Here is an 18,620-nt window from a genome sequence, read left to right on the forward strand (position 1 = left end):
AATGGGAATCGTGATAATACCAAACTGTAGGGCTGTTATGAGGGTTTACTCAATTACACAAAGGGTTGAATTAATATACACAAAGTGCTTAAAGCTTGATGTGGCATTTTAAAAGTGCTATGCAAGTGTTAGAAATTATCATTGAGAACATTAAGTTAGATGGTACATGAAAAGTTCTTAGAATGGTGAATGGTACATGTTAAACATTCAAAAAAAATTTGCTAAGGTACCTGGACCTAAGGGTGGAACTTCAATAAATGTTACTTCTCTTTCTTCCCATCCCTAGTGTATAGAATGGGGAACCCCTTTCCTTTCACTTAGCCAGCATGCACAGAGAGCCTGGCCAGGTAGGCAGGTGGAGAGATGCTCTTTTGGTTAAAAAACAACTAAGGAGCCAAGTAAAAATCCTACCATAAGCGTTCTTATTTTTGGTCAATATGCTGCTAGGAAGCAAAAGGAAATAGAAGGCTAGATTAAAGCAGCATTTATAAATACTTTAATAATGATGAATAAATGATTCATCACAGTTGCTTGGCAAAGTAAATTATTCCAAGATGCACAGAGACCCGCTGGAATGATTGTAAACTAGTTAATAGATGATATTGCAACTTGTGAAGAAGCACTTTAGAGCAGCAGCTCAAGCAATTATTTATGCCTCCGCACATTCTAGCATAATTTAAGAAAAAGGGAAATTTACTTATCAGCTCTTAGTAAAGTACTCATGATATTTCAGTGTGAAATGTTGCCAAAATTATTTAGTGACTTATTGATTCAGTTAAGATTTTGTGTTACGCTTGGTATTCTTTCTTACTAAAACCAGGTGGCAAAGTTAACTAAGACAGCATGGCCTTTGATTTAAACAGCTGTCTTTTCTGGAAGAGTCTTGAGATCTCAGGAAAAATTGCAGGGGGCTGGGGTAAGGGTTGGGGGGTTGGAGGAAGCCCTGGCAGGCTGCACTTCAGGGGATCAGATGGTCGGCCTCAATGTCCTTCATAAACTATATGGATCTAGGGATGGTGAGAGTTCAAAGGAACTTCATACTTCTTCTCACAACAACCCTATGGGATAGATACAATTGTTAATCACATTTTACAGATGAGAATACTGAGTCCTAGAGATTAAGGAATGGGCCCAAGCAACAGAGTTAGGGCTTAAATCGCAGACTGTGAATCAAAGGCATTGCTCTCGGTGGCTGTGCTGCCTGCCCTACCCCTGGGGTCTTTCCTGCTCCGATCTGACAGCAGTGTCCTAGAGTTGCCGTCTCTCCGTGAAAGGGTTGGTGGGAGACATCCCAAAGCAGGGGGGTAAGAACTGAGGTCAAGGCAGCTCTCTCCAGCCCCCAGCACAGAGGTTTGCCCAGAGAGGAAATAAGGGCAGAATCAGACACGGAATTTCATCTGGAGATGCGTGTCACAGATACCTGGCAGCCACCCCCAGCCTTGAGCAGAAGGGAAGTCAGTGCTTGGGTCTGCAGCTCCTGAAGCCTCTGCCCCGCATTGGGTTCCATTTCCCCCTCGGTGGAGTCCTGCCCTTCCTTCGTATGACCACTGCGCTTCCATGCTGTCTCCTGATTCAAGAAAACACCTTCTACTAGTGAGTCTGCATCTCAGCAGACTTTGTAGAAAATCAGAGAGGTTGACTGAACCAAGTCATTCACTTCCACTCCTTCATTTTACAGAGAAGGAAACTGAAGCCAGAGAAGAGAAGTGTATCCCCTGATTTTACACAGAGGTCAGCAGCACACTGGGAAGGGAGCCCACCAGGACGGCTGACTCCTGGTCTTTTGTGTGTGCACATGTTTGTATGCATATATGTACACTGCGTGTGCATGCACACGCATGTTTGTGCATGTGGGTGTACAGGCATTGCTGTTTGCATTTTAAGCCTTATTTCACATAGTGTAATTAAAGCCTATCTCTGCTGCTAAGATATAGATACTTGGGGTAGTACCTGGGGGAAAACTGGTAGCAGAAAAAAGATGACCCTGAAATCCTACCATGTAGATGGAAATCCTTTTACTTAATCAGTGACTGGACTTGTCTTTTGAAAATTAAGGAAAAGGAGATAGGCAGACAAACAGCCCAAGAGACGAGGAAGGAGAGACCTGGAGCCAAGTGAAGCCAGGGCAGCCCGTTGCGGGAATCTGCAATGGGAGGTACAGGAAACCCACGGGCAGAGCTGCCTACCCTAGTGTCATCGCTAAGTCCTGAGGGCAGGCCCAAGTGCCCAGAGCCACTTAGCTTTGCCTTGGCTGCAGTGAGTCGTGACATGCTCAGATCTGCAGATGCTGAAACCATTGCGGCTGTTCTCCAGGGGCCTGGCCTCGCTGCTGATGGGATGCAGGCTGCCTTGGTTCAGGGTGGGCCAAGGATGCAGCCCAGAGGATTTTCTTTGGGGTTTTATAAATCAGCCAGGAAGACAGCCACTTTCATGCTGAGGTGTCATAGTCAAGGCCCAACCCAAGATCAATTGCTAGCTGACTTTGATTCCCTGTCATGGAACCTGGGACACTGGCACGCTTGGCTTTTGGAGCTTTTCACTTAGCCTTTCTTTCTTTTTCTTGGTCTCACTCCTGATCCCCATGCAACCTTTTCCATATTAAGAGGTTCACCTGTTTTATCCTGGGGACTCTAAAACAAAGAGAGCTGTTTCTCCTCTAAAAGAATATCCTGCAATTTGGCCGTGCTGCCAAAAGGGGGCAGTGGTTCCATTGGCCAGGTGCTATGAATGGTGATATGAGGGGTAGAAATGAAGAGTCACAGAATACTTTGGCACTATCTATCTCTATCTATCTATATCTATATATATATCTTGAATTTGTCACCACTACTTTAACATTAGGAGACATAAAAATTCTGATTTGGGGCTTCCTGTGAAACATCAGGACATTTGGTAACGGTCCCTCAGGGCCTGCAGCCTTTTGCTGCCACTCTCACCGGTTGGCAGTCTCTCATTTGTGTTACCTGTCTGCTTCCCAAAGCCCCGGGTTTCAGCTTTAGGCCTACTCTGCTGCTGCTGCTGCTGCTGCTGCTAAGTCGCTTCAGTCGTGTCTGACTCTGTGCAACCCCATAGACGGCAGCCCGCCAGGCTCCCCCATCCCTGGGGTTCTCAAGGCAAGAGCACTGGAGTGGGCTGCCATTTCCTTCTCCAATGCATGAAAGTGAAAAGTGAAAGTGAAGTCGCTCAGTCGTGTCCGATTCTTAGCGACCCCATGGACTGTAGCCCACCAGGCTCCTCCGTCCATGGGATTTGCCAGGCAAGAGTACTGGAGTGAGATGTCATTGCCTTCTCTGAGGCCTACTCTAGAGTTACAGATTTAAACATTAATTTAAAAAATTAAAACAACTGAACTAAGGAAGCAATAAACAACCACTATTTAAACACGATGACTTAGGATCAACCTTTAGATTTTAGACCAAATCTAAGATACCTTTCTTATTAAACATGCAATAATCTTGAGCCAATTTCAATTTCCAGAATACGTCACACCTTCTCTTGCTTCTAGAATGATCAACCATACGGATTGCCTGGAACTAAGGGGTTTCATGGAATGCAGAAATTTCTGTGCCCAAACCAGATACAATTCTGGGCAGATCAGGACGAATCGCTTAGCCTAATTACCTCTGGTCACTCTCTTTGCCTGGAACTCCTCCGCCTTGCTGGGGTCGCTGCCCTCTTTCCCTCGGGTCACAGCTTAGTTCAGTGCATCCCGACTTCCCCGCTCCCCCAGCCTGCACCAGGTCCCCTCCCGAGCCCTGCTCACGACTCAGCACCTGCGCTGGGTGACCCACCTGCTTGCCTTTCTCATACTAGACCCTGGGCTCTGTGGGTGCTGCCCATGGCACTCCTGTCCAAGACTGTGTCCTGAACAGAGCACAGAGTAAATGCTGACAGCTGCACATGGACTCATTCCTGAAGGTCGTGCGTGGGGCAGGCACACTGTTTAGCTTGGCTCTGTACTCCCCATGGGCCTGGCACACAGTGAAGTGAAGCGAGGAAGTGAAAGCTGCTCAGTCGTGTCCAACTCTTCGCGACCCCATGGACTATACAGTCCATGGAATTCTCCAGGCCAGAATACTGGAGTGGGGAGCCTTTCCCTTCTCCAGGGGATCTCCCCAACCCAGGGATCAACCCCAGGTCGTAGGTGCTCAATAAGATGTTCGTTGAATTGCATTGAACTGGGGCAAGGATTTGGTTAGACAGATATCTCTTCTGGTAAAAGAAAATGATGAAGGAAAAGAATCTCCCATGACAGTCTCTTTCAGATTATTTTGACTATGACCCGCAGAGAAAAACGCATTTTTACACCTGGACCTAGTATATCCCCCAGCACTCACACACATGTGAAATAAAAGTGTTACACTGTGATTCACTACAGAGCGATTGCACTCTGCTCTTTTCTACCTATTCCATTCTTTACATTCTACTTTACTCTAATCTATTCTATTTTATTCCATTCTATTCTACCCCATTCCACTGTTCCATTACCTTGCATTTAAAAACATGTTGGTAATAACCTCATGAGCTGATATCATCACTAGTGGGTTGTACTCTGTAGTTTGAAAAACTACAGAATGTGACTATTTCTTTACATTCTTAGCAGATGGTGGACCTAAGATTTCAGGTCTTTCTCAGGCACAGGATGAAGTGGAACTAAACAAGCTTTTACCATCTGCCAAATCTCCCCTTGATAATCCAGTCAACACTCGTCACTACTGACAACTTGGGGCGATTACCACAACCTCCCATGACACTCAGCCTCATTACCACTTACAACATACTGTATGCTGTTTGTTACAATGCATTGCTATGCTCTCTTGCTTCCTGAATGTTCCTCATTTTCCTAAATAGATTGCAAGCCCCTGGTGGCCAGGTACCATGCCCTGTGTGTTTTTTTTATGTTCCTCTTTTAATTATAAGCAAATGCTAAAAGGTAAAGAAAAACAACAACACTTGTGTGGGGGCCTTCCCTGGTCATTCAGGGGTGAAGAATCTACCTTGCGATGTAAGAGACATGAGTTCAGTCCCTGGTCAGGAAACTGATATCCCACATCCTGGGGAACAACTAAGCCTGCACACCATAACTGCTGAGCCCTCGCTCTGGAGCCCTCATGTTGCAACTGCTAGGCCTGTGCACCACAGCTGGAGTCGTGTTCCACAACAAAGATCCTGCATGCTAAAAAAAAAAAGAGAGACGTGTGGATAAGCGTCTCCCACCATGGTGGACTTTCTAGGGAGGGACTGACAGCTATGCTTGTTAAAATGTTATCTCTCCCCATTATTCCTGGTTGCCTCTGGTCCCTGAAGGCCTTCCTCATCCATTCTCCATACCCATGAGGATAAGAATTGCTCCTAGCTGGATCAGACTCTGATTAAAGAAAGAAAGTTGAAAGTAAAATGAAGAACGGGCCACTTCACCGAGTGATTTATCTGAGGAACTTAATTACGGAATTTATCATCATAGGTCTTTAAGCCATGGGCTCTGATCTTCAAGACAAAGAATGATGTGAGGCCCCTTCAGGCCCTGCTCTAACCTGAGACCTGGTGGCTTTCTGAGAGGCACTGAGAGTGAGTGGGGGTGGCCCATGGAAGAGCAGGCACTTACCCTGGGGGCAGCTCTGACCCCTGACCTCTTATGTGGCCGCAATGAATGCCTGGGATAGATTTCCGTTTCCACCCTTCTATTCACACACGAGGCTTCCCAGTCTGAGGGCCCTGAGTGGGCTACGGCTTGCTGAGCTGATATTGATCCTCTCAGCCCTCCAGGCAGCCAAGACCCTCAGATTGGGCACCTCTGACCTCTAGGAAGCACCCCCATTTACCCATTGTGCTTCACAGTCTTATGTTCTGTCTGCCTTGACTTGATGGAGAAAGCAATGGTACCCCACCCCAGTACTCTTGCCTGGAAAATCCCACGGACTGAGGAGCCTGGTGGGCTGCAGTCCATGGGGTCACTAAGAGTTGGACACGACTGAGTGACTTCACTTTCACTTTTCACTTTCATGCATTGGAGAAGGCAATGGCAACCCACTCCAGTGTTCTTGCCTGGAGAATCCCAGGGACAGGGGAGACCGGTGGGTTGCCGTCTATGGGGTCACACAGAGTCGGACACGACAGAGGTGACTTAGCAGCAGCAGCAGCAGCCTTGACTTGAAAAGTGTGAAGCTCTGTCTTATGCTACACTTATGGGGCCCTGAGTGTAATGTAGCCAAGTGTGTCCAAAAGCCTGGGCCCCAGTCCTGGCTCTGCTCCCACTGAGCAAGTGTCTCAGCCAGTCGTATTTCCTCTCCACATTATATAAATGACCTCTGAAATTCTGTGCAAACTACGGATCCTGGTGTTACGAATATATATTTAGTATTTGCACAATATGTACCTTTCTATGTATGCTGAGTTGAACTTCTGTCAATCAATATTCAGCAAGCATTTGGGCAAAGCCTTCTCTGGCCCTCCTGTCTTTGGTGCCTGCCGTCATGGAGCTTCCACACTAGCTCTTTCTAGCCTTATGTCAGGAAGTGGAGGACCTGAATTCACCCCACTGCCCCTCCACTGGGAGCTGGTCCCAGAAGTGGAGTAAAAAGTGCTACCTTGCTGTGTGAAGGGCTGGAATCTTCTGACCTCAAGTTCAAGGCTAAGAGCACACATTCCACGACATTCTGAATTTCACAGTCATTTCCACCCCCAACACACACAGGCAGATTAAAAGGCAGCAGTCTGAAATGGACTGAGACTCTCCACTGGGAGACTGTTCGGGTGTGATCAAATCACCACGTCACTGGGTGCCGTCTTATTGACATCTGGCCGTGTTCTTTACTCCTCCTCCATCCCCTCCCCACCCCTGTAGTCTGCTCTGTGTCACTGCCCAAATACCTCCTTTCCAAATTGGGCCAAGGGGCATCCCCCTGATGCAAAAGGAAGTGCTTGTTTCTGCCGTCCGTTACTCCAGCAAATAAACAGTTGTAAGCCTCTCTCTGGGGAGAAATCGGCAGCAGAATCTTTTGTTGAATGAGGCACCTTTCACGTAGAGAAAGAGCAGCAAGATAAAATGACACGTTGCTAATGATGTATTTTATGGACTGCCATCTGTCTCCGGAAAGGTCAGAGAAAAATGGCAACTTGGTTGCAGGCGATCGGGCGGCGGCGGTGGTTGAGGGTACAAATGACTCTCTTCGGAACATGACAAGGAGCCTCGGTGACATCATATAAATGCCCTAATTGGGAAGTGGTCAATCGAGCGGGCCTGACTTCTGAATTTGATGTGTCAATAAACAAGCTCAAGGTGAGATGCTGGATCAATACCGCAGGACAAGAACCATCCGGCAAATTTACTGCAAAGTAATTGGGTGCAAAATGACTCAACTCAACCTTCACACTGCCGAAAAGCAAACAAACGGTCCACCCACCGGCGACGCTTTGTACGTGTCAGCGGCTGCTCAGGGCGCTCGCTGCCTGCTAATGGGTCTGGACACAGGAGCCCCCGAAAGGGCAGAACAGCACATATTCTACGAGGATGCTGACACCAGCAGGAACCAGCTCACAGGTGGGGAGTATAGCCCAGATGCTTCCACCAGGATTATATAGTCTTTAATTTGATAATAATAATTATTATATTGAGCTTCCCTGGTGGCCCAGATGGTAAAAAATCTGCCTGCAATGCAGGAGACCCGGGTTCAATCCCTGGGTTGGGAAAATCCCGTAGAGGAGGCAATGGCTACCCATTTCCGTATTCTTACCTGGAGAATACCATGGACAAAGAAGCCTGGTGGACTATAGCCCATGGGGTCACAAAGAGTCGGACATGACTCAGTGACTAACACTTTCACTTTTATAATTATCATTGTGTTTCCATTTTTTAACTTCCATAAGGTTGCAAAATATATGAGACACAGAGGAAATCTTCCTGTCTATATGTCTATGTCTGTATCTTGACTTCTATCTCTATCTGCTATTGGTGCTAGTTAGTTCTCTCAGTCTCTGGGTATAGGGAAAGACAATAAAGATTCTCAGTTGCATTAACTTCAGGGCACCCTGGCCTGGAGGTGGGTGGTGGGAGTAAGGAGAGTGCATGCTGCCCAGACTCAGCGGTGGACCTCCTGCTGTGCCATCTGGGCATCCGGACCTCTGAGCCGATAGGGTGAGAGCACCTGGAACTGGCTCATATCAGCTCAGGAGAGCTGATTGCTAAGCATTCAGGGATTTTGTGATCTAGTTGTTTAACCATTGGTAGTTTAAAATCCTCCATGGTGGGAATATTAATGTCATGGACATCAGCAAACGCTCTACATCAGGTGCCTCAAGTTATTTACTAGTATGCAACTGGGAAGAGTGTAGGACCTGGAGGCCTGGGATCCAGGCAAGGATCCCAGGGTGAGTCCAGGACTGGGCTGCACCCTCTAAAGTTGGGCTTGCTGCTGGGTAATTATACTTTGGTAGGGGAAGTCTTAAGCAAGATAGAGAGGCAGTGGAGAACAGAGAAGTTTATAGCGAAGGAAGAAATACCATCCAGATTTTGATCATCTTCTCTGAGTGGCCCACTTGGGGAGGACTGATGGGGTTAGTAAAAGGAGCAATGGGCTAGGCATCAGAAGGCCAGCCTTCTAGACTCAGCTTTGTCCTTCACTAAGTAACCAGAATGGGATAAGTGTCCCACAGATATGCCCCTGTGGATTTTAATATATTAAAATACTTCTGCATTGGCTGTTGTCTTAGTCTTTTTGGGTTGTAATAGCAAAACACCACAGATTTTGTTGTTGCTCAGTCACTCAGTCGTGATCGACTCTTTGCGACACCGTAGACTGCAGCATGCCAGGCTTCCTTATCCTTCACTACCTCCCAGAGCTTGCTCAAACTCATGTCCATTGAGTCGGTGATGCCATCCAACCATTTCATCCTCTGTCGTCCCCTTCTCCTCCTGCCTTTAATCTTTCCCAGCATCAGGGTCTTTTTTTAATGAGTTGGCTCTTTGCATCAAGTGACCGAAGTATTGGAGTTTCAGCTTCTGCATCAGTCCTTCCAATGAATATTCAGGACTGATTTCCCCTAGGATTGACTGGTTTGATCTCCTTGCAGTCCAAGGGACTCTCAAGAATCTTCTCCATAGCTTATAAACAATAGAATTTGATTTCTCACTGTTCTGGATACTGGGAAGTCCAAGATGAAGATGCCAGCATGGTTGAATGAGAGCCATCTTCTTCATTCATAGCTATCAGCTTTTTGCCGTGTCCTCACTCAGTGAGGGAACAAGTGAGGGGTGTCTCTGAGGCCTCTTTCATAAGGGCACTAATCCCATTTATGAGGGCTCCACCCTCAGGATCTGATAACCTCCCAAAGGCCTCACTTCTTGATTCCATCACCTTGGGCATTAGGTTATCCACAGGTGGATGTGAGGGACACGAACATTCAGACCATGGCAGCTGCACAAACCACTGGAGGATCACGTTCACAGTGCTGGTCCCTCTCCCACCCGAGACCTCTATTCCCCCATCTCCTCAAGACACAACAGCCAGGTGGAAAGTGCAAGGCTTCATATTATCACCATCAAAATGCTGCGAGGGAGGGGGCTGCTGGCTGAGGGAGCAAAGTCTTCAGGGTGTGAGGAGACAGGACACTTGAGCTCCCTGGAGAGGGGCAGGTGGGTCACTGTCTGCAGCCCAGGGTCTCGGCGAAGACATTGGCTTGGCTCCTCACGGATGTCACATAGCCTGAGGTAAGGCACTGCACATCTGGGCCTCAGTTATCCCATCTGTGAAATGAAGTCCCTGAACACTGCTTGAGCTAATCACAGACGGTGCTTAGAACAGTATCTGAGCTTTTGAGACAGCTGGTTCTTGGACTTTATTCGATACTGCTATAATTTCACATAAGACTCACAGTGACTGTGGTAAGAATAGTTTTCCTTATCAATATCTCCATTTTTATGATATGGAGACTGAGGCTGAGAGGTCGAATGTCTAGACTGTGGTCTCATGACCTATCACTGTTGGAGCCACTTGGAACCCAGCTGTTTCCTCTGTGTTCAGAATATTCTCCAACATTCTGTTCATCTGCAAGTGCCCAGTGGGTGGGAAGGGAGGATGCAGGCTTGGGAGAAAGCAGGCCTTCCCGGAGGAGGGCAGGGTGACTAGAGGAGGTGGTCTGAGACCAGAGGTGCAGGGAGAGGGCTGCAGGAGAGTTCACGGGCAGACATAGCCAGGGGCAGGCTGTTTGGGCTGCAATAACAAAATACCACAGACTCTGTTGTTGTTGCTCAGTTGCTCAGTTGTGTTTGAGTCTTTGCAACCCCATGGACTGCAGCACGCCAGGCTTCCTTGTCCTTCATGGCGATGAGAAGGAAGCCAGGTAAGCAAAGCTAGCTTCATTTCTCCCACTTGAACCTGGCTCATGAGCTTGCACATATCCATAAGGGGGCAGAAAATTTAATTCTACCAACTAAAGGTAATCTGTCCTGGTTTTGAGTGTAGTCACTTTGGGGCAAAAATGAATAAACTCATGATTCTCTCCTTTCTCTTTTTCCTTTCCCTTATCTGGAGGGTCATTTTAGTCTGAGGGAGCGGTGCGTGCGTGTATGTGCGTGTGTGTGTGTGTGTGATGTGTCCTGGCACTGGGAGAAGGCCTTCAGATCCAGCATGTCTCTGGTCTGTCCTTTTTCGGCGTGTGGTCTGTCTCACCTCATCTTTGGATGTCAGTCTATCCCAGTAGCACCTGCTGCAAGGGCTGTGGGTCCCCATGTCCAGTGGTCACAGGCCCAGGCAGGCCACGCAGTGTCTGCCCATCGCTCTGGTCCCCTGGCCCTTCCCAGCCTTCCCCATGCCTTTGGTGGGAGCCCCAGCCCACACTGCATTCATACATCCCTCCCTCAACAGGCACTGCAATGCAATTAGCCCAGGAGCCCAGACACTCACTCTGACCTTGGCCACCTGGACACACAGGTGCCAGGGCAGATGCAGAGCAGACTTCACAGCTCCTGCCCACACTTCAGAAGGCCAGGGAGGTTGGCCTTCCTCCATTACCCAGTCTGCCCCACATTTGGTGCCCATTTGGGTGGTGGGGCCTCAGAGGTGACGTCCGAGCCGCTGTCATACTCTTCTTTCCGCTCCTGTCCCTGCTGCTCAGCCCTTGGCGGCTTCTTCTGAGCTGCTTCCTGTGTGACTTTTGGCGACTGAGTCCCCCAGGCCCTTAGAGAGCTAGGAGTCAAAGTCAGGCTTCTGGACTAAACTTCATGTCTTGGTCAAGCTACCAAATTTTTAAAATAAAATATTTTCAAGGCTAGCATTCTTTCAGGGAGTTTAAAAAATTCATTCATCAACTTCATTGACTTCTTTATTCTAAGCTGGTTCTAATTCCCCAGTTTCTAAGACGTTCAGGGCAAGAAAGACACACGGGGAAAAGCAAAAGTCAGTTATTATTTAAAAATATTATCCCTCTGCTGAGTAAATTGCTTAGCACAGGAGCTGGCATTTATTTGATAAGAGTTCAGTAATTGTTAGTTACTATTATTATTATCATCATATATATCAATATACATTGTATTTATTATCATTATATATTAGTTATCATTATCATTATATCATGCTGCTGCTGCTGCTGCTAAGTCTCTTCAGTCGTGTCCGACTCTGTGCGACCCCATAGACGGCAGCCCACCAGGCTCCCCCGTCCCTGGGATTCTCCAGGCAAGAACACTGGAGTGGGTTGCCATTTCCTTCTCCAATGCATGAAAATGAAAAGTGCAAGGGAAGTTGCTCAGTCATGTCCGACTCTTAGGGACCCCATGGACTGTAGCCCACCAGGCTCCTTCATCCATGGGATTTTCCAGGCAAGAGTATTGGAGTGGGGTGCCATTGCCTTCTCCTATTATATAATATATGTTATAATTATATATGTGACAACATATATCATTACATATTGTTAGTTATCATTATTATCATTATATATCAATATATATTGTCATTATATATCAACATATCATTATATATTGATTATATATTATCATTATATCATTATATATAATTATTAGTTATTATCATTATATACTATAAGTTCAATATATATACTATATTGAATATAAGTATATAAGAGTAAAACAGAGAGTAAGAGACAGTTGTAATCATGCAGTCTGGGTAAATGCAGGGAGCCAGGGAACTGGCAGAAAATTTTGTAATTTTAGAAAAAGTTTCCAGAAAGAAGTGATATGTAAATGGAAATGCAGCTTCTCTGGCCTCACTTCTTACCACTTCCTGCCCACCACCCCTTCTTCACTTCAGCCTCACTCAACTCAGTAACCCCAGATTCACAGGGCATCCCTACTGTCCCCTGCCCTTTCCATGCTGGGGATGCTCTCTATTCTACCTCTCTCCCTTCCCCTGGCTTCAGTCCCCACCTTGACTGCAACCTCATGAGAGACCCTGAGCCAGAACCACTCAGCCAAGCAGGTCCCAGATTCCTGACCCACAGAAACCAGGAGAGGATAAATGCTTGTTGTTTTAAATCACCAAGTTATGGGTTAACTTGTTATACACCGCAGTAGATAGCTAATGCATTTCCACCTTCTCCCTTGACTAGGATGTTCATTACCCATTCTATCATAATTTTCTTGACCCGACAAATAATTCAACAATGAAAGGGAATGTTTGCAGCAGCAAACGGCTGAGGGAAGCCAGGAGACACGGGACGCTGGTATGGTTCTGTCCTCCCCGTGCTGGGGGCCTTGGGTCAAGACTTTTCCTCTGGGCCTCACCCTCTTCATTTTTGGAAGGAGGGCTAGACTGGACCATCTCTAAGGTGACTTCTAGCTTTAATATTTGATGAAGGCTTGTGAAAATGCTTTCTGGCAATCACAAATTTTGCAGTGAGAAGGGACTAAATCTCAGGAGTGGGCACGCCTGGTCAATGTCTCCTTCCTCTCCCTCAGGCTGCTCGAGGGGACTTTTCTGATCAGCACATCCAGCCCTGAGTGTGCAGGAGAAGCAGGCAGAAGATGTGACGGGCCCTTCTTGTGAGCTCTGGCCTGGCCTCCAGCCCCTGCCAAGGCCCTGTTTGCTGGGTAGGAGCACTCTGAGTGCTCTCCAGATCAGTCCTGGCCCCAGCCTCAGGTATCCCAGGATCATCAATCACACTTGTTATTTTCTTCTCTGACTTAAGAGGATTATCCAGATGGGGTATTTTGCTTATCAGTATCATGCAGCAACACTTTCATTTAGCAGTATCTCTGGGCCTGAGGACTGGGGCCAGCCAGGCTTCCTCCCAAGTCAAACACACCACAGTCACACTTTTCTGACATCCCAGAGTTGATGTCGGTACCTCTGGATCTTGGCGAGCAGGCATGAGGCTGACCGAGGGGAAGGGCAGTGTGGGGTTGAATGCTCCTGTGTGAATGACCACCTGGACCCTCCATTCCGGTGGGGGAGACTCTTACCATTGCAACGGGAGTGTTTTAGTTGCATGAAGCAGAAAACCAATTAGAGTGTCTTAAAGGGAGCTCCCTCCTTGCCCAAACTAAGAAATATTATGGCAGCTGGAATCGTTAATGGCTCTGACAGAACTCTAACCTTCTGAGGTGGGAAGAAAGGGATCTCAGCAGTAGGTGTCTGCTGTGTCTTGTCCGACTGTGTCTCATGATTAGCTGCAAGGGAGGCAGAGAAAGCCTGAGTGCTGAAGTTGGCAATGGGAGAAGGGAAATGCAGATGGAGGTCAGTCAGGAATGTGTTGGTTGCAAGTGACAGAAACCCAGTTCATACCAGGATAAGCTGAAGAGGAAATTAGTTGCTTCTGTCCCCAGATGTCAGGAAGGTGAAGATACGGCTGGCCTTGAGGACTGTGAGGGCTGCAGGGCTTCGCTTGCCTTTCCCGGCAGGCTTGTGTCTCTGACAGCCTCCCTCCTCCAGTCAACTGAAACCCAGCTGCTCACTGCCTCTGAAACCACGCCTCATAGCCTGACCTTCAGAGGGCAGTCTTGCGTCCCCACTTCCAAACAGAATGTCTCGTGAATGTCTCCAGCCTGCAGGGTTGCATGCTTCCCCGTCTCATTCAGCCTCGGCCAGGGCAGGTGCCCGGGGACAGAGTGTGAGGTTAGAGTGGTTGTGGGAGCAGCTCCATGAGAAGGGGAGGAGAGTAAGTGAGACAGCAAAAGTTGTCCCTACCCCAGGGGCCCAGGGGCCTCAGAAAGCATGGACTTCACACTCCAGAGAAATGAGGTAACTTGGCCTACGTCACACAGCAACTCAGAGGGAGGCCTGGGCTGAAGGCTGGATCCCTGCCTCCTTCTTGACCGTGCTGTGTGTTTCCCAGCCTTGGTGTTCTTGCCTGTGGGATGACCCACATGTTACAGGATGTTTGATCCAGCACTGCTTTGGACCAATGATGTGTATCTTCTGCCTGGAGTCAGCTGCTAAATCTTTCCATACTTCAGTGTTCTGGCAGTAACAAGACCTGCTGGCCTACTTTGGGAAGGAGGTAAAAACAAATAGAAGGTTTAAGAGTACTAGCTATGAGTCCTTTGTGGAGCCAGAAGTATGATAGGAGTTCAGTTCAGTTCAGTCCAGTCACTCAGTCGTGTCCGACTCTTTGTGACCCCACGGACTGTAGCACACCAGGCCTCCCTGTCCATCACCAACTCCCGGAGTTTATCCAAACTCATGTCCATCAAGTCGGTGATGCCATCCAACCATCTCATCCTCTGTTGTCCCCTTCTCCTCCTGCATAGGAGTGTAAGGTGTTAATTTACGACAATTCCTGTTTCCACTGTATGTCTGAGAAAATGGTTGGGAATCTGTATGTGACAGTGAATGTGTGTGAGATTGAGTGTGTGTGAGTGTGTGTCAGAGTTGTGTGAGCGTGTGTGTGTCTGAGTGTGTATAACCTTTCTCTCAGAGGAATTAGAAACCCTTTTGCCAAACTGACACCCAGTGAGACACTGTGCACCAGGAAGGAGAAGACACCTGGGTGGGGGTCCTGGGGGCAGCTCCCGCCTCTCCCATTAATCCCCAGTGTGAATCTATGGCCTCAGAGTCAATCTTCACAAAGAGGCAGAGCCTCAAGTGTGCCAGGAATAAAGGACAGCCACCTGGCAGCTTGTCGTCCACCAGGACCCCCAACACAGCAGCCCCCTGGCCTCTGAAACCCCAGCCCTTAACCAAGGTCATCTTGTCAAAAGAACCAACGAACCAGCCAGTCGACCAATGGGAGCCTTACGCTGTAGAACACGATGTAGGATAACCTCTGAGCCAGGGCGTTCGTGTCCCCTCCTCCCACGGGGCCACGTGGCCAGGCCCAGAGACATCCTCTCTGGCACCCCCATCGTCTCTCCAGCTCACACAGCAGGACCGGGTCAGCCCGAGGGTGCCCTCACCAGGACTGTATATATAGAGGCAGACCCCGTGATCGGTCATCCTGAGGCCTCTCTGGGCAAGGATGTCAGGTGGGGTGGAGACTGGCGCTTGTATTGATAGCCAGGCTAGGCTCCCAGGAGGAGGCCCTCCGTGAACAGACCATCACGGGTGGGGAGAACAGGAGTTCCACCTTCTCAGCCCTCCACAGGGCAGAGCCCATCCCGGAGTGGTACTCTGGAGACACTGGCCTAGGGTCCGGTAGCCGGGGACCACTTCCTGGAGGACTCGGTGTTTGGAAGGCCATGTGATAATGGCTCCTAGACCAGGTGCCTGCCTTTGAGTGCCCCCACCTTGACTCAGCTCCATGGTCCTCCTTGTGGGCCCTCTGGGCAGTCTGACCTGCTCTATCCTGATTTAGGTATGAGAAAGTCTAGGGGATTTCAAGGACATTTACTGAAAATTAAAGGAAAGGAACAAGCATCAGAGACATGAGCTATTTTCATTAGATCAAGTTCAAGGGCTTGGGATGGGGCAGAAAAGGACTGAGCTTATGACGTTCTCTTCCTTTTCCAACATGATCCATTATTAAGATAGCGCTTTTCATGTCAAATCTCTTGCTTCACCCAGGAGGTCCTGGACTTCTGATCTATGTCTTTGATCTTCATCAGTGTTACCACATAGTTACCCCACATTCTGTTGAAGGGAATTTAATAATAACTAGGAATGTGTCCAGCCTGGAGGAGGGACTCACAGGAAAGGAAAGCTGTGACTCCTACTTTAAGACTGATATACAAGAGACAATTTAAAGACTCTGTGATCAAGAGTTAAATAGAATGTGTTAAAGTCAATTATCAAGGAAGGGGAATTTGTGTGCTTTATTTAGAATTAAGTCAGTCTTATAGTGTTACCTATCCTGGAAGGCTTCCTGGAGGAGGCAAGGGAGACGGCATCCCCATTGAGAAACCCTACTGTAAGGCAAGAAAAATCCTGTCGCAGTGCAGATGTGGCTTCTGGACAGCCCTCCTCGTGCGGCTGGCAAGGCACCCCCCAGCATGCCCTCTTGCTAGCGGCACCTTTCTGGGCTCTGCAGAAGGTAGCTGGCAGGCTCATCTGCCATGAAGCTTTCCCCGGGGCCATTACCCGCAACTACATTTCTTTAAGAACTGACGACCTCGCCAGCAATTTCATTTCTGCCCAAGTTTGTGTTTTCACACAAGACTGAGTTTCTATCCACCTTCAAGTGTCCTTCCCCTTTCCCATTTCACGCTCCTGTCCCTAAATAATGTTTGCGTTTTCTATTAATAGGACTCTCTTGATTGTGGCTAGTCCAGCTGACCTAGTTTCCTCAGTTTTTTTATTCCAGAAATGGTGCTTCCTGATTTCCTCAGCATTGTCTACCATTCAGTCATTTATTCTATATGTGGTTAGGGAGCCCCTGCTGTTTAGCGATTGTAAAAAAAAAAAAAAAAGGGTGTGCAATACAGTACCAGGCCCCAAAGGCTTAGAGTCTAGAGGGACCTCAAGACAAGAGTACACACCATGGTGATCTAGTGGGTCCTCCAGTGCCTTCTGAGGGGCTGGGGTGGTAGTGCCCCAGAGTGTGCACACCCTCTGCTCAAACAAGGGCCAGAGCTCAGGTCTGGGAAAATCCCAGAAAGCTCAGGGGGGAAGCAGGAATTCGGCGAGTTGTAATATTTTCCTACAGGGGTGAGATCTCTTGCTTCCAGTTGCTAATTTCTTAATTCATCAAGGAGAAGAGGCAAGGGCCCAAGAAAGACCTCGTTAGCTGGCTTGCCACCCACTTCTGTCCCCAGCCTCATGGCCAGAGACAGGTGGGGCTCCATCCTCTACCTGCTCAGCTCACCCCTTCTATCTGGGTTGTAAGTATCTTCCCGGCTGTCTCCCAGAGCAGACTCATACTCACCGCTTTGCTCGTATAGTCCTTCTCTGTGGACCAGCTTTCCGTCTTTCTCCATCACTGTGATAAACTGAAAAAATTCATTTCCTTCTCACCCATCCACACCCATTCTATACACACACACACATACACACACACTTCCTGTCCTATTGAAGTTGGACTTGGCTGTGATTTGCTGTGACTTCATGGTAGACTGAGTGTATACCTCACCTCCTTGATGAAGGGCTTGGCCATATGACTTGCCTTGGTCAATGGGAAATCAGAAGGTATGATGTTAATGTGTCTTCTTGTGCTTCTCTGATGGCCATGAGAAATGTGTCCCTCCTTGACCCGTGATGTAAGGAGGATGAGAAACGAATGTATGCACTTGGACCTGGCCCGCAGTTTGGAATCAAGCTCAGCCAGGGCACGTGTGAGTGAATGACTGTTGTTTTAAACCACTGAGTTTGGGATGGTATGTTACATAGCATTAACACGGTGATAGGTGACTGATACAATCACCAATGCAGGAGTGCCTGTTTTCCCAGGATCTCAGGATTCAGTGTTGCTTCCTTCAGGAAGTACTCTTGGATTGACCGTGCCTGCATCTCTGCTCATCTATTCTGTGCCATGTGAGATCTCACTAACTGCCTTGTCATGGCTCTTTGAAGGTACCCTCTTGCCATCTGGCGTGTGCGCTCCATGCCTTGTAACTGTGGTGTGAGCCTGAGAAGCTGGCTGGGGGCTAATGTGTCTCTTTCCTGTCACTGTGTCCCTTTGGGACCCAAGTACCTAGGAGTCTCTCGGTGAAGGAGAGTGCAGGGCAGCTCTGATGTCCCCAAGTTCTTCACCAGAGACTGACTTGGGCTCCGGGGTCATGGTCGGTGCTTCCAGTCTGTTCAGAGGCATCCAGGGGAGAGTCAGGAGAGCCACCGTGCGCTTGGCCTGCTGACCTCCCCTGTCACCTGAGTTTCAGCAAAGCTATTTCCACTGCCAGACTCGGTCCCAGAAAATGCCATCTACCTGGAGTTTCCAGGCTCCATGCCTGTCTCTGTGGGTGTGGGGAGAACGACCATTTCCAGGTTGATAAGGCTGTACGCATCCTCTGAGGAGGCTGCTGTCCAAAAACTGTTCATCCACTTTATCGACTCAATTGTGAAGTTAGAAGCAACTTCCCCTCTTGGCAGGTTCCTGCTGTAGTCCCACTGCTCCCTTTGCTTAGACGCCTCCCTCCCTCCAGCCCGGGGAGGTGGGGGCAGAGGGCTACCCTGTCCGCCAGCCCGGCCCAAGGCCATTTCCTGCGGGAAGCCTTCTTCTCGCCCTCAAGCAGAATCCGTTTTTCCTTCTTCGGTGTTTCCACAGCCCTTGATTTATTCATCTTCTCCAACACTTGAAATCAT

Source organism: Bos indicus x Bos taurus, chromosome 24, assembly GCF_003369695.1.
Source record: "Bos indicus x Bos taurus breed Angus x Brahman F1 hybrid chromosome 24, Bos_hybrid_MaternalHap_v2.0, whole genome shotgun sequence".
Classification (NCBI taxonomy): Eukaryota; Metazoa; Chordata; class Mammalia; order Artiodactyla; family Bovidae; genus Bos; species Bos indicus x Bos taurus.